Source organism: Peromyscus eremicus, chromosome 1 (assembly GCF_949786415.1).
Source record: "Peromyscus eremicus chromosome 1, PerEre_H2_v1, whole genome shotgun sequence".
Lineage (NCBI taxonomy): Eukaryota > Metazoa > Chordata > Mammalia > Rodentia > Cricetidae > Peromyscus > Peromyscus eremicus.
In genome coordinates, this window is record NC_081416.1 from 119,803,223 (window position 1) to 119,818,195 (window position 14,973).

Consider the following 14,973-nt stretch of genomic DNA (forward strand, 5'->3'; position numbering starts at 1 on the left):
ACTTCACTCTTGGCTATTTTTAAGCTAACAGGTGTATAAACCAGATCACGTCATCCCATCTGCCCAGCCATCCCCGGGACAAGTCTCACCCCTCAGTGAGAATCAGGGATGGGATGGGAGTTGGAGTCAGGTAGGATGTGAGATTTTTTTCTGGGTTGAGGGGGATGAGTTTAATCAGCTTCACCACCAAGACCGCATCAAGGTGGCTGCCCGAAATGTCCGCTTGTGCCTGTCATTGTGTGGGCAGTTCTGTGGAGGAGGTGGCACCTGAGCTGGGCTTTGAAGGCAAGGTGAGATTTGACAGATAGAGAGAGAGAGGGGGAGGGCAGCCAGGGCAAAGGATGCAGGATGAGTAAACTTGAAGGGAGGAGGCATATGGGTGTGTGCATAGGGTGGGCGTAGGAGACCGACTGGCCAGGGAACATGTGGGTGCTGCAGAAGCTGCAGTTCAGTGGGCTTGTTGGGGCCAGATCAGGGGAGGTCTTGATGGCTGAGAGAAATTACCCTGAGGCAAGATGCCCGTGGAGGTGTTTCAAGCAAGGCACTGACTCCTTCAGCTCTGAAGAGTTAAGGGCTGGGATGTGGAAAGCCAAGTGGTGTGAGACGATAGGCTGTTATTGAATAACCTGCCATTATTGAACAATCTGCCGACAGGCTGGCCAATCTGGACCAATATACTGGTCAAGGGAATGGAGGGGGCTATTTGTATACATGTGTGTGCACACATTGTGTGGTGTATCTGTATGTGCATTTGTACAGTTAAGCGTATGCATGTATCTGTGTGCACTTACGTGTGTGCATGTATATGCCCATGTTTCTCTGTGTGTACATGTGTGAGCAATGTCAGTATGGGCGTGTGTGCACTTGTTTGTATGCAAGGGTCTTTGCATGTGCCTGTGTGTGCATGTGTGTGAACACACAGGGGGAAGTTGGGAAAGGCACTAGGCATAAAAACTGTAGTGCAGGATTTGATTTAATAACTCAGCAGACATGTCTTTATGTCTGCTCTGGGCCTGCTCAGACATGCCCGGCTCTCAACTGCGCGGATGGGTCTGGAAGGGGCAATCTTGTCACCATCTTTCTCTATCAGAAAACTCAAGGTGTCTGCTGCTGCCTTGGGGGCAGAGGTAGATATTACTGATTTCTTCTAAAACAGCAACCTCCCTCTGAGAGACTGGCTGCATGCAGCTGGGATGGAAGTTGTGTGATTCTTGGGCCAGGACAAAAGGTTCATCTCAGGTTGGTCTCCCTGGAAGCCACCCTTAGGCTTGCAGAGTTGAGGAGAGGCTGGGGAGAACCCAGAGGCATCCTCAGTGCCAGCCTGCTGAACACACAGCGAGGAGCAGGCCAGGTTCCTGCCTCGGGTGCCTGGATGCCCCACCTGCAGCATAAGCCCTATGGAGCTGGGGCTAGGGTATATTACAGCCCCACCTGGGGTAGTTGTGCTTTTAAAGGGGTGCGTGGTGGTTCAACTTGAGTCTATGACAGCACCCCATTTCTTTACTATTACCAGCTGGGGGCTTCTTGGGGAGGGAGATTTCTTTTCTCAGCCAAGACTTTCCGTCTGGAAACAGCATAATTTCAGCACCGAGTAATAGATTCCCACATAGGACTGAGGAGCTGACATTTCCTCATTGAGTGTGTTTCTGTAATGGTTACAAAAATCTCTCATTCCCACCCTAGCTAAAAGTCCAATTAGAGAGAGAGAGAGAGAGAGAGAGAGAGAGAGAGAGAGAGAGAGAGAGAGAGCCCAATTAGAGAGATTTCAAAGGGGGGGGGTCTTCAAAGTATTTGGTTTTCAGAATCTTGATTTTTTTTTGTGCGTGCTTGTGCATGTGTGTGTGTGTGTGTGTGTGTGTGTGTGTGTGTGTGTGTGTGTAGGACGGCAGAAAAAGGCAGTGTTATCTCCAAAGGGTTTGTCTCCTTGCTCGTTATATCATCACACACAGGGAGACAGTGACAGAGCCTCCTGTGTTCCCTGCCTGCTTCCATGGGAGGGGGTAACAAATGTGGGGGTTGGGCTAGAGCAGCTGTTCCCAGCCTAGCCCACGGGTCACGACTCCTCTCAGGGTCTATTGACCCTTTCCCAGGGGTCCCATGTCAGTTATCCTGCATATCAGATATTTACATTACAATTCATAGCAGTAGCAAAATTATAGTTATGAAGTAGCAGCGAAATAATCTTATGGTCGGGGGTCACCACACCGTGAGGAACTGTATTAAAGGGTCGCAGTGTTAGGGAGGTTGAGAACCGCTGGGCTAGGGCTACCCAGGTACCTATCCCTAGACTTTCAATGGTGTGGACTACCCATTGATCAGCAGGGAACGCTTTGCCTCCTGCCTCAGCACCAACCCCTCTACCTCCGAGTCATGACAATAAACCTACATCACAATAAACCTACATCTCCAGGCCAGTTCTCACCAAGGACCTGAGCGCCTCTCCCAAGGCTCCCTTTGGTTTTCAGCACCTGTTCCTCACCAGGTGGCCTAACAAAAAAACACGAATATTGTGCTTTGACAGTTTCCCTGAGCCTAGCGCTGCCCTGCCTTGCTGAGAACCTTGCCCAGCCCCTCTCAGCTTCAGTAACTCGTCTGTAAAATAGGAGAATAATGGACATTCAGTTCCAAGAGTTGCTTCAAAGGCCAATGGGTCTCCCTGGGGCAAATGACCTTGGAAACTGTGGTCCAGTGAGGCAAGGACACTTCTGTGGTCTGAAAGAACACGACGGATAGAGCAGGGCCGACACCAGCTAGGTTTAACACCTAGGAGTTATGGGCCATGGAGCAAGTTATTTCAGCTATAGGCACTTCGTTTTTTTTTGTTTTTTTTTGTTTTTTTTTTTCTGCCTTTAAGGAATGGGGGTAAGAATAGCACCTAAGGCGCAGGGTGGTGGGAGGGCGGAACGAGACAGTCAGTGTGCAAGAACAAGAACTAACACTCTCAGGGCACTTCGTACGTGGGAGGCGGGGTTCTACCACTTTCCACGTGGGCCAGTTGGCTAGGCTGGCAGCCAACATTTATGGCGCACCTGTGGCCAGACAGTTGGAACCAAATGGGGAAGGGGGCGGACTTGTTCTCAGTCTGCCCAAGTTATGGCGTGCAGGAGGAGGTGGGATGACCAGTCACCCTGTGAAGTGGGTTGTACGCTTTGGGAGTGGGGCACACGCTGCGGGAGGGCTTGTTGTCTCTGAGAAGCTCCGAGTCCAGAAGGAATAAGGAGGGGTTAGCTTCTTCGCAGGGCTGGAAAGCAGCTGTCAATCACCTGTGGGACTCAAGGCCCTGAGCAGGGAGGCTGGACCGCAGGGGTGAGATGAGGCTGTCCTTTTGAGGGGAGTCTGAACTGAGAGGCAGGAGCATGCATTTGAGAACTGTTTCCTTGGCTACAGCTTCCAGCACAGAGGCTCTCCTAAGGAGCTGCTGGCTGCCCATGGCTTGCAGGTCCCAGAGAAGAGCAGGTGGAAGAGCTCCTCTGCCAGGGCTGATGGGCTGGGCCTCTCCAGCTACCCTCAGACAGACCTTTTGTTGTGGGCACCTCCTTCCCTTAACTGCCCCCTCCCCAGATCTGCATTCCAGAGCAGCCTGGCATATGGATAGTCTGCGGGAAGTGTGTGTGAGGGGGAGAGCGGGGAGGGGTGTCCAGCTCAATGCATGTCACAGATGCCCACAGAGAGCTGGGGAGGATTAGAGCGAATCATTAATTGTCATTAAAATATTCCGGGGCTTGACAGCCTTGGGTTTATTTTTGCTCTGAAGCCCAGACGTGCTTTGCACATGTCCCCAGGTTCCGGACTCTAGAGGAAAAGAGAAAACTGGGTGCAGTTAGCATCTGTCAGGCCCTCTGGGGGCTTCCAGGACTGGGAAAAACCATGGCTTCTGGGGCCCCTTGGTCTCCTTGGCTTTCTGCTCTATTAGATCTTTGCAGAGCTGAGATCTCCATGGCTGGGTTAACTTGTCTGCCAAGAACCTTGGATGTGTGTGTGTGTGTGTGTGTGTGTGTGTGTGTGTGTGTGTGTGTGATGGTAGTGTGGGGTAAGGGGCAGTCCAGAAAGAATATGAATGGTGTCAAGGGGCAGGTCATTATCTGAAGGGTTAAAATGCTATCAAGAAAAACATTGTGTCCAAAAGAACTTGTTTACTGCAGGCCTTTTGTGCATGCTGCTTTCTAAAGGGCCTCATGGGTCCTGGTGGGGTTCTGGGTCAACTTTCCCTTCAGAAAGTTGTTGACAACCTGGATTATTTTCTCATTGCTGGTTTTTGGTGGGTTGTTTGTTTGGAGGCAGGGTCTCAAGTAGCTCAGGCTGTCCTCAAATTTTCGATGTCATTGAGGATGACCTTGAACTCTAATCCTCTTGCTTCCACCTCCCAAGTGCTGGGATTGCAGGCATGCACCACCAAGCCTGATTTCGGGCTTGCCTGTAAGATCGATTTTGTAATTCTTACAAGAGGCTGGCATCTCTGGCAAGAAGATCCAATTGAGTGTTGATAAGGAACCCATGTTAGCCAAGGTTGTCCTAGGGGGTGACAGGTCCCACGAGGTCAATGAAGTCCAGAGAGCCATGAGGGCTGGTGCCCAGCTTTGCTCTGTGTTGGCACCCATGTATGAACCATGGTCTACACAGTGGGAGCCTCTACAAACTGCTCTACTAACAGAAGCAGCCGGGACAGCTCTCCCAAGTAACATAGACCCTGACGTCCCTCATTTTCAATGCTTGTGCTGGTATTCTCCACTTCTACCCTCAAAGCGGCAGTATTGCATCTCTCTGTAGTTTTCTTCCACGGCACACCTCTATATTCTCTTCACCACAGCGGGGCTGAAAAGCTACCATTTGGATGTGTCCTTAGCTCTTTCTTCACACACTTGCGTTTGTTCGGATGCAGAGGTTCTGTTGGGGCAGAGACAGGAGCTGGTGCCCTCTGAGATCCCTCTAGGCTCTAAGGCTCTCAACTGATGGTGTTGTGTTCCAAACCTAATTGTCATCCCCCACTCGATATCCCTACCCACAATCTGCTTACGTTCAAGGCTTAGCCTCTAGTGTGACTATATTTGGAGATAAGGTATTCAAAGAGATAGTTGACATTAATAGGAATCCTTAAGGTAGGCTATACAATTCATTATGGCCCATATAAGAAGAGATTAGGATAAAAATAACACACACAAGGGTTGGGGACATATTTCCATATTGGTGACAAGCCATAGGAAAAACTAACCCTGCTGATACCTTGGTCTGGGACTGTGGCCACTAAAACTGTGAGGAAATAAATTTCCATTGTTTAAGCCACCCAGTGACTGGTGTTTTGTTATGGGAGCCCTGGCTATGAAGACACAGTGACCAAGACATTGGAATAGCATTGATGTTAGTGGCCATTGCCATCTCACCTGGCCCAGGTGGAGAAAGTTGCTTAGTAATGTGAGATGTAATGGTTGCATTGATCTTCCCTTTCCTCTGAGCTATATGCTTAGCTTTTCCTCCTTTCAAGTGTGATGCTTATACTCAAATGCCACTTTTTTTTTGCTTGCATTCCTGGAGAGAGTCTTTTCCATACACTGGGATGAGTTTACTGTGACTCATTTGAAGATGAGCACCGATGAAGCCAAACCCTACAGATATCTGGAAGTCCCTGCACATGGTTTGCGGTGGAGAGTCATGAGACCTCTTCGAGAGTCACTGAAAGTACTAAAATTACATGACTTTATCTTGGGTCTCACTTTTCTTATCTTGAACCAAACAGGACTAGACCCAGGGATGTCAAGGAGGTTTGCCAGTTGTAATTAATTTATTGTGGTTGCCTGATATCCATAGGAGAAAATGCTACTTTGAAGGGTCCTGGAGAAGGGAGGGAGGACGTGGGTTGAGTATTTGTCCTCTTAGAATGAGATGGCTTGTAATGTCTCCTCTGCCTTTGAGTTCCCCAGATGCCTTGCTGATCAGAAGTTCCCCTACACCTTGGATCCAAATGTGCCCTGGTGCTGGATCTGGCTCCTGTTTTTCTGCTGCTGTCTTGGACCTCCCACACTCCCACTCCCGAGTTTTCCATTGGCTCTTCCTCCTTACATCTTCACCTAGGCCTGTGTACATTCCAAGCTTCCCTCTTACTGCTGTTTCTTCTGAGTTCTATTATTTAGTAACCCATATATCCCTGATCCGGCTGGGATCTAGCTCTCGACATTGGCTTGCTCTGTGGCCAGTGGTCAGCAGCCCACATCAAATTGTGAACTAGAAAGCTATTTAAAACCCCTTGAAGTTCATTCTCCCTGCAGTCCAATAGAGAGGAAGAGCCTGGAGGTTGGAGTTTTTGTTTCAAAGAAAAGAATGGGGTGTGTGTGTGTGTGTGTTCTCCTAAAGAAAGCATTTCAGATGCTCATGAGGCGAGCGTATCTATTTTGCATGCACTATAATTGTTCTACCTAAGATGAAATATGTTATTTTCTTAAATAAAGCTACAGGCAGTTTATTAGCAGGGCTAATTAACCCACAATCAGGCACCGACTCACCTCTAATCACAACCTGCCTGCATTCTTCACAGGCAATGTGCGGGTGCTACAGCACTTATATTTATAAATATGTGCAATGCAATATGAACTATATTTATGGGGACAGCATCAATTTTTTTAGCCACAAAATCTGACCTACCTAAAACAGATGGCGAGAGAACTGGACTGCTGGGCAGGGGAATGGAGGTGGAGGCCCCTCATCTCTACCACAAGTCTTTTTTTTTTTTCCTTCAGCTATTCTTTTCTTTCTTTCTTTCTTTCTTTCTTTCTTTCTTTCTTTCTTTCTTTCTTTCTTTCTTTCTCTCTCTCTCTCTTTCTTTTTCCTTCCTTCCTTCCTTCCTTCCTTCCTTCCTTCCTTCCTTCCTTCCTTTCTTTGTTTTTTAACTTCCCAGCCTGTTAGGCAGTGTTTCCTCCTGGGAAATATTCCTGGGTGAAAGGTTGCTTTGTGCATTGTATGTTGTAGTCTGACTGAGTTTGTGGCTCCTTCTAGAATTCTCTCAATTTCTCCCTACAAGGGGAAAAGGAGGTAGTGAAGTTGAGGGATGTCTTGTCCAGGGGAGACTGTTTGTGGAAAGTGGACAGCTAGCTCTTCTGGGGCTTTGGCAAGGTCAGAGTTGAGGGTTCTTCCAAGTGTGTAGGAGACCCTGCCAGTACTGGCAGAAGTGGTCTCATTGGTGGTAGATGGCATAGATAAGATTACAGCGTGTGGTCAGAGACTCAGGGATGCACTTGTCTTGACCTGACAATTGTGCATCTTCAGGCTTCAGCATACTGAATGGGAATAAGGAGCCAAATGGAATGAAGAGCTGCTTTATTCATAACAGAGGGGGTTATGCCAGAGTCCATGGCAAAGACTGACTTACGGTCTAAGTAAAAATTTTAGGTGTTTACTAACTGTGGCCCACAGAACAGAGAAAGAATCGAGAAAGGGTAGCCAAGTCCCAACAGGATCTTCTGCCTAGACTGGAGGAAAGAGAGAGCTGAGTGTAAACGTACAGGAACCCAGTGTGCCTGGCTCAACTGATACTCTAATGATGTCTGGACCAGTTAGATTTGCAACAGTTGTGAGGCAAGCAGGGAGGAAAATGCTGGAGGAGTAGAGTCCCCCAGGAAACAGCTGCTGATTTGAGGAAATGTGGGGAGGAAAGAGGAGGAGGCAGGCCAGAATCAAGGAAAGCTGGAAAGAGAGAAAAGGAGAGGAGGAAAAACAACAAGAAGAGGAGGATGGGAGAGGAAGAGGAGGAGGCAGAAAGAAAGGACAGAAGAGATTCAATACGTATCAGGTAATGGGCCAGACACTTCACACACACCGTTTTAATCAACTCTTCAGTTCTTTATCCTAGAACATGTATTTATTTTATGGAAATGGAATTAGGACAAAAAATCTTTTAAAAATCAGTATACGAGCTCAGTATGGTGGGACATACCTGAAATGGTAGTTCTCAGGATGCTGAGGCAGGAGGATGATGACCAGCCTGGGCTATATGGAAAGTTTCAAGCAGGATGGGCACATAACAAGAAATCAAACGGCAGGTCTAGGTCAAATCAAAACAGAACAAAACACAGTTCAGCATGTGGACCCAGGTTCATCCGATTCTTTCCACCTGCCATTTTTTCAGGTGTCCACTTAGGTGGGCCATGTCTGCTTGGTGAATAATGAAGGGACTGGTTCTTAATGCAGTTCTAATTCATATTCTTGTTCTTCACATCACTGGGGGGGAAATTGACCTGTCCATTCATGCAGGAGAGCCTCCAAGATCATGGAATCTTGCTATCCAAGCTGAGTCCTTTATGTGAGACCCAGTTAACATGACCCACGTTAAAGAGGAATGTCAGATGTCCTTGTTTATCATGTACTAGGTATAAGCACAGTCTGTCTATGGCTGGCTTTAGCTAAGAGGTGTTCCTGTGGGGACAGGTGACAGGGTGTGATCTCCAGCCTGTGCTAGGAAGGGAGGCTACATCAGATGTTTGTACCAGGTTTTCCCTTTTTCTTTTGATAAGCTTGGATTGTTATGTTGAGAAGCAGGTGTAAAGACCTGTTTCCTTCCTGTGGTTCATTTGTTTTCAAGGTCAGGACTGGAAGCTTGGATTAAAGCTAGATGAGGGTAAGCTTGGAGCTAGAGGGTGAGCCTCAGATGTTGGGGAAGCATCTGCAAAATTCTCACCCCAGAGACAAAGGCTAGGCAGTCACACAGTCATGCAGGTAAGTCACACAGTCACACAGTCACACAGGTAAGACTAGGTAAGCCACTCAGAACCCAGGGATGGCTAGAGCAAGAAGTATCTTGTCAGACTAAGTGTCTGAAGTGGGAACTGGTCCCTCAGGAAGAGGCTGTGACTGTTCCCCTTGCTATACCGGCTTCACATTTTTGTTTGTTTGTTTGTTTGTTTTGTAGGAGAGTCAGGAAAATAAGCTCAATTTTTAAGACCAATTTTATGCCAATAAGATTTTATTTTCTGAGCCAAAGATTTTCTGGGCAGCACAAACACGAATGATGAAGTGTTCCAAAGGACCATACTCCAAATTTAAAATTTCATTAGTTGCAAATGTGAAGTAAGGGGAGTGAATTGCAGCCATACTAATTTTGGGGTCCTTTTGAACATATGGTGGTTTGAATGGCTTCCTCCTTCTCAGTTGGTGAAGCTGTTTGGGGAAGTTTCAAAGGTGCAGCCTTGTTGGAGAAAGCATGTCCTGGGGGTGGGCTTTGAGTTCATAACCTCACTGTACTTCCTCTCTCTCTCTCTCTCTCTCTCTCTCTCTCTCTCTCTCTCTCTCTCTCTCATTTACAGTTGAAAATCTGAGGATCTTGTCTCTTAGCTTTCTCTCTTGCTGTTATGCTTACCTTTCTCAGCCACAATGGACTCTTACCCCCTGGAACTGTTAGTGCAAATAAATTCTTCCTTCCATAAGTTGTCTTGGTCATGATGTTTGTCACAGCAGCAGAAAAGTAACTAATACAGACCATTTATGTCTACTTGTTCTTTTTGCTGGATAGGATTAGCATCTGATTCCTGGTTGCCTATCAGAAGACTTTTAAGAGGGACCCTTACCAGGTGTATGAGGAATGAGTAACCCAGAGAGGTTTAGTTGTTGTTGGGTTTGGGTTTGTTTTTTGGAGACAAGATCCCATGTAATTCAGGATGGCTTATATCTACTATGTAGCAAAGGATGACCTTGAACTTCTGATTCTCCTGACTCCACTTCCAGAGTGCTGAGGTTACAGGTGTGCACTAATCAATGATAACTGATTTATGAAGTGCTGGGGATCAAATCCAGGGCTTCTTGATTTCTAGGCAAGCACCCAATCAACTGAGCTGAATGCTCAGGCCTAGCCCAGGACTATTAATTGATTCAGGGTGGCTAGTAGGGTGCTGGGCTTATCCTTAAAAACACAGATCTCTTCTCTCATCTTCACACACTTGTGAAATGAAGTAGACAAGCTGGCCATCTCAGGAAGAAATGAAGCACTCCAGTGAGTAGGTGTGCCCACAGAATTGTCCCAAAGGCTAGGATGGGGAGGTGAAACTTGAAGACATTATAGTGTGTAAAATCCACCATCACAAAGATACAGCTGCTGTGACTTTGCTCGAACTCACAGATAGTGGGACAGTGACTACTGGGGCTGGAGGGAGGGAGGAAATGGAACCAGTGCATGGGAATGGAGTTCCTTTGCAAGGTAAGAACATTCTTACCATGGATAGTATAGTAGAGACGGATGGCGCAGCAGTGTGAGTATATTTAACACCACAGATCCGCACCCTTAAATATCGTTAAAATTGGAACTTAAAAAACCAACTATGTTGCCTAGAATAGAGCCATAAGATCAGGAAATCCTACTGTTGGGTACACAGAGGAATCGGTTCTAGATAAGCCTGACCATAGGCTAATGTTGATTTTTAGGGGCCTGATTCTTAAATTTGAAAAGTGCTGATGAAATATTTTCTTTTTTAAAAACACAAAAAAGAAACCCCCAAACTTTCTCCCAGTTCCCTGATACAAAATAGAAAACAGAGAGATCACAACTGAAAGGGGAAATAAACCAGGCGAAGTCACGGGTGTGCAAAGCATGGCCTCCTGTGTCTCCTCTACAGCTGCAGATGTGTCTATTAAAGGGGAAGCCAATGGCACCAGGTGAGGCCAAACACCTGAATGTTCACAAGAGCATGCTGGGAAGAGACATCCATGAGATGTGTGTCTCTGTCCCTCTTGCAGAACGGGTTTCATTAAGTCTGTTTCTTTGGCCACCAGGAGGCAAGACTATGATGACTAAGTTGCAAGCCCCTTTGGCTTTCTGAAAGATGTTCTTGGCATCAGCCCTGACCCAAGTCATCTTAGAACTTTCTGTCTGGCCAGTGTCTTCTCTGCTTCCTATATAAAGAACGAGGCTGGAATGTGCCAGGGAGGAGCTCCTGTTCATTGGGTAGAGCTGGAGCATCTAGATGGATCAAGATCCTACTGGTTTCATGTGCCTGAAATCAAACTTGAAATGCTTCACACTCAAATAAAACATATTAGTTTATATAGACTACAGTGTCAGCTTGCTCCAGTGGATCCAACCATGCCACCTGCCCCCCTTTTCTCCCCCATTCTCTTCCTCCACAACATAGTCCCATTCACTTGCTCTTTGTGGAAGGTCCTTTTCCTATGGTGGTCCTTGGCACCATTCAGCCACAGCATCCTTCTGTCTAGAGAGCAATCCCAAGTTTCTTTGTCTCAACAGGCTTTGTCCTCAAGCCCGTTCCTAAGTTACCAACATGCCCAGGGCTGAGATACCCTGGAGGAGTTGTCTATTTCCCAGCATGAGGGATCTATCACCCAGAGCCATGGGCTCAGCAGGATAGAGGAGTTGGTCCTGGGAGAGAAAGCAGGTACTGTTACCAGATAAGAGGTGCAGGTAAGTTGCCCAACACACCTTTTGTATGAGCAGCTTATAGATAGAGGGTTTATTCTTACTTATCATTGGAGAGTGTAATTCATCATGACAGTAAAAGAATGAGGTGGCTGGTTGCAGTGAATCTGGAGTCAGGAAGCAGAGGTGAGCACTGACACTCTGCTTGCTTCCTTCTTTTTATTCAGCCTGGAGACCTTGGGATACTGCTGCCAATATTTGAGATGGATCATCCCTCCTCAGTCAAACATTTTTGGAAATGCCCTCACAGACATGCTCAAAGATGTGTCTTTGAGATGTGAGAAAGCCATGAGAAACTACGCTGGGTTTAGGACCCTGCTGAACCACCCTTTCACATGCTCAGTACCCCCGGAGTTGGTGACCCCATTTCAGATCATTTAGTATGTGGCCTGTGACTGATACTCTCTGAGGATGGGAACTCCAGCATCTTTCCCTTTGAATCCACTGGTGTGCCCCGGCCCACCAGTATCTCACACAGAGAGGAGAGCCAACCACAGGACTACAGGGATGGTGCCCTATTTTGGAAAGCTCACCCTTTGGAGATTTCTACCTCACTTCCTTCCTCTTGCCAAGATTCCAAGCCTTCACCTTTTTTATTCCCTTCCAAATTATTTTCTTCGTTTATCAGGTCCCTGTGGTGATGTGCGGTGCTTGTTGTTGGATGGTGTTGGTTTGTTATTTTCACCCTGTTCTGTACCCTGACACTTCCCAGAGGTGCGGGCACATTCTAAAATAATGATCTCCCCACAGCCTAAGGAGCATGCCCCTCTGCTGTGGTGTGAGCAGCTTTGGGCTGGGGGAGGGGCTGGAGATTTTTTTTCCCCTCGCAGTGGCTAATGAAAGTAGAAAAGGTCTGAGGGAACAAGTCAAGTAGAGGTGTCTAGACCTCAGAGGTCCTGGCCTGAGTAGCAGCATCAGGTTCCACCCAGGTGAGCTTGAGGTCACAGTAGGCCACTGATGAGTCCTTCTGGACCCTGCACAGTGAAGCAGGGCCTGTGTCCACCTCTTCCTTGGGGCCACTATTGGCAGAAGGTCATGCCCAATTTTAGCCTCATGTTTCCTCTTCCCCTGTGTTGTCCGATTGTCCCACATTCAGAACCTCACTCTGGGGGTTAAAGTCTCTAAATTCCCTTCTTTAAGGAGAATAGTTGAGATACTAAGGCATGAAGGAGAAGTCTCCAGGCAATGACAAAGGGCAGGGGCATTGCTCTCTTGAGATAAATTTTTTCCTGTGTGTCCCTGGAGGGGACCTGTTTGACCCTGGATCAGTAGCCTCTTCCATGGTCAGGCCTCTTCCACCGACAGCCTTGGCTTTTCTCCACTAGAGCCAGAAATTTAATTTGCAATGATTTCCCCTGGCCTGAGCTGAGGCTCTCTCGCCTTGTATTTCTGGCGGCTGCCAAAGTGGGCCCTCCCCTTCCAGTCTCCTTTCAGATTCCTTGGATAAAATTGATTCTCTGTGAGTCTTTCACTGTGGTACAGCTCAGAGGAATGGGGCCAGCAAACTGTCTCCCTCATCTGATGAGCTGTGTACATTAAACCCAGAGATCTATGTGCGCACATGTGAGTGTGATGTACATGGCCAATGAAGGTACTGGGGAGGGGGGAAGGAAAGACTGCTTCCCTAACAGAGAAGAACTGTGGTTGCCTTTAAAGACACCTGCTGAGTTCCTCCAGGAGCAGCTAGTGCAGGTGACAGTGCCAGGCTGCCTCCCCTGGGGCTTCTGTGTGACTCTCCCTCTCCCCTGAAAGTGGATAGGTACAGAGGGGCTGTTTCTCTAGTCAGAAGGATCAGGAATAGAGGTAAAACTCGGATTCAAAACAGAAGTCTTCTCCTCTCTTCCTCTGCATTCTTCGGTGGCTTCAGTTGAGTGTTGCAGTGTCCATGTCTTAGCTTCCTTTCGGTTGTGTGCCTGTGTACACCTTCCCTGCAGTTCTCCGCACTGGGCTCCCAGTGGGATCCTCTTCCTCCTTCTCTCCCACCCACCTATCCCCTGTCCAGAACCTGACACAGCCTGCTGCTTGTCTGGTTACTTTTCATTCAAGGCCAAGTGGTCTTTTCTCCAGGAACTCTGTGCATTACCCTCTCCAGCAAAGTCCCTACTACTAATATGAGTCTACCATCTCAAGTCGCTGGGCTGGGTGGTGAGGACTTGGTAGGTTATCACTCACTCAGGGTGTGATCTAGAGCCAAGTTGTATTTTGTTGTCGCTTTGCTTGTTAGCCTGGTTCCAATAAAAAAAAAATCAGATGGCCAACTGTATTTGGTCAAGGATCATATAAACCACTAAAAGCCAACAACCTTATTTTTAGCCTCACTACTCTTTTTTTCTGGAAAATGGAACATGAAGCAATATGTCTAAAGTGACAGGTACAGTGACAGGCATATAGTAACATCCTTGTTCCTAGATATTTCTCTTCCTTCATTGAAGTGTACCATTTCCCCAGTGGGACTGCAAAACTCTGGAGAGTAGTGACTGGATTCAGTTATCATCTGGTCCCTAGTTCCCAGCTTAGAGCTTCCTTCAGGTTAATGTTCACAAGTGTGGTTTGGAATCTTTGATCTAGCTCCTGCTAACTTCACAGGGGCTTTTTTTCTCATTGCTTCCTCTTCTATTGCTAATATCTGCCCCAAACATCTGGTGTCCTTCTAGAGCAGTGTCTCAGTTTCTCATACTCGCCACTGCTGGCATCTTGGGCTGGGTAGTCCTTTGCTTTGGAATGTGGGCAGTGCTGTGCACTGTAAGACATTTAACAACATCTCTGGGCTCTGGGAGAGTACAAGTGGTACTTGTCTCCCTTCCCGCAGTTGAGATACTAAATAGTCTTTAGACATCGCCAGGTATATCCTGAAGGATAAAATCACACCAGGTTTGAACTACTTCCTCCTTTTCACCTTACTACATCCTCACCACCCATTAGAACCCAGATCAGCCATTAGCTTCTTGGAGAAGCCTTCTCTAGTCCCCATAATCTGGTCTCCATGGGACTCCCCTGATAAATCCCATCTCTCTCTGCGCGTCTCATTCTCCCGTTCCTCATCAGACACTTTTGCAGTTGCCCATTTCTATGTCACTCTGATCCATTGTAATATGACCTCTTCAAAGACAGAACAAAATAGTTCTAGATAGTTATTCACCTCTTCATCTTCAGTACACAGTGCAGAGCCTGGAATACAGTAGGTGGTCAAAACCTGGTAGAGAATGAATGGCAAACTGCATGGACAGATGAACAGGCAGGCAAGCTGACAGATACACTTGTATGTAGGTAGATGGGAGAGTAGTTGCAAGGACAGGTGAATAGAAGGGTGGATGAAATTTATGAATAAATACAGAGAGGAATGAACAGCTGCATATTTTGATGGATGGGTGGGAGGGTAGATAGGTAAGTGAGTGAATGTAGAAATAACTGGGTGGATAAATAAGTGGGGCAGATGGGTAAATGGACGAATAATCTGATGAGTAGGTGGATGGATGAATTGGTAGGAGATGTTTATATGATTTTTTGAGTATATGGATGCACAGAATGGCAGGTGGAGGGATTAAATTTATGACTGAGTCAATAAA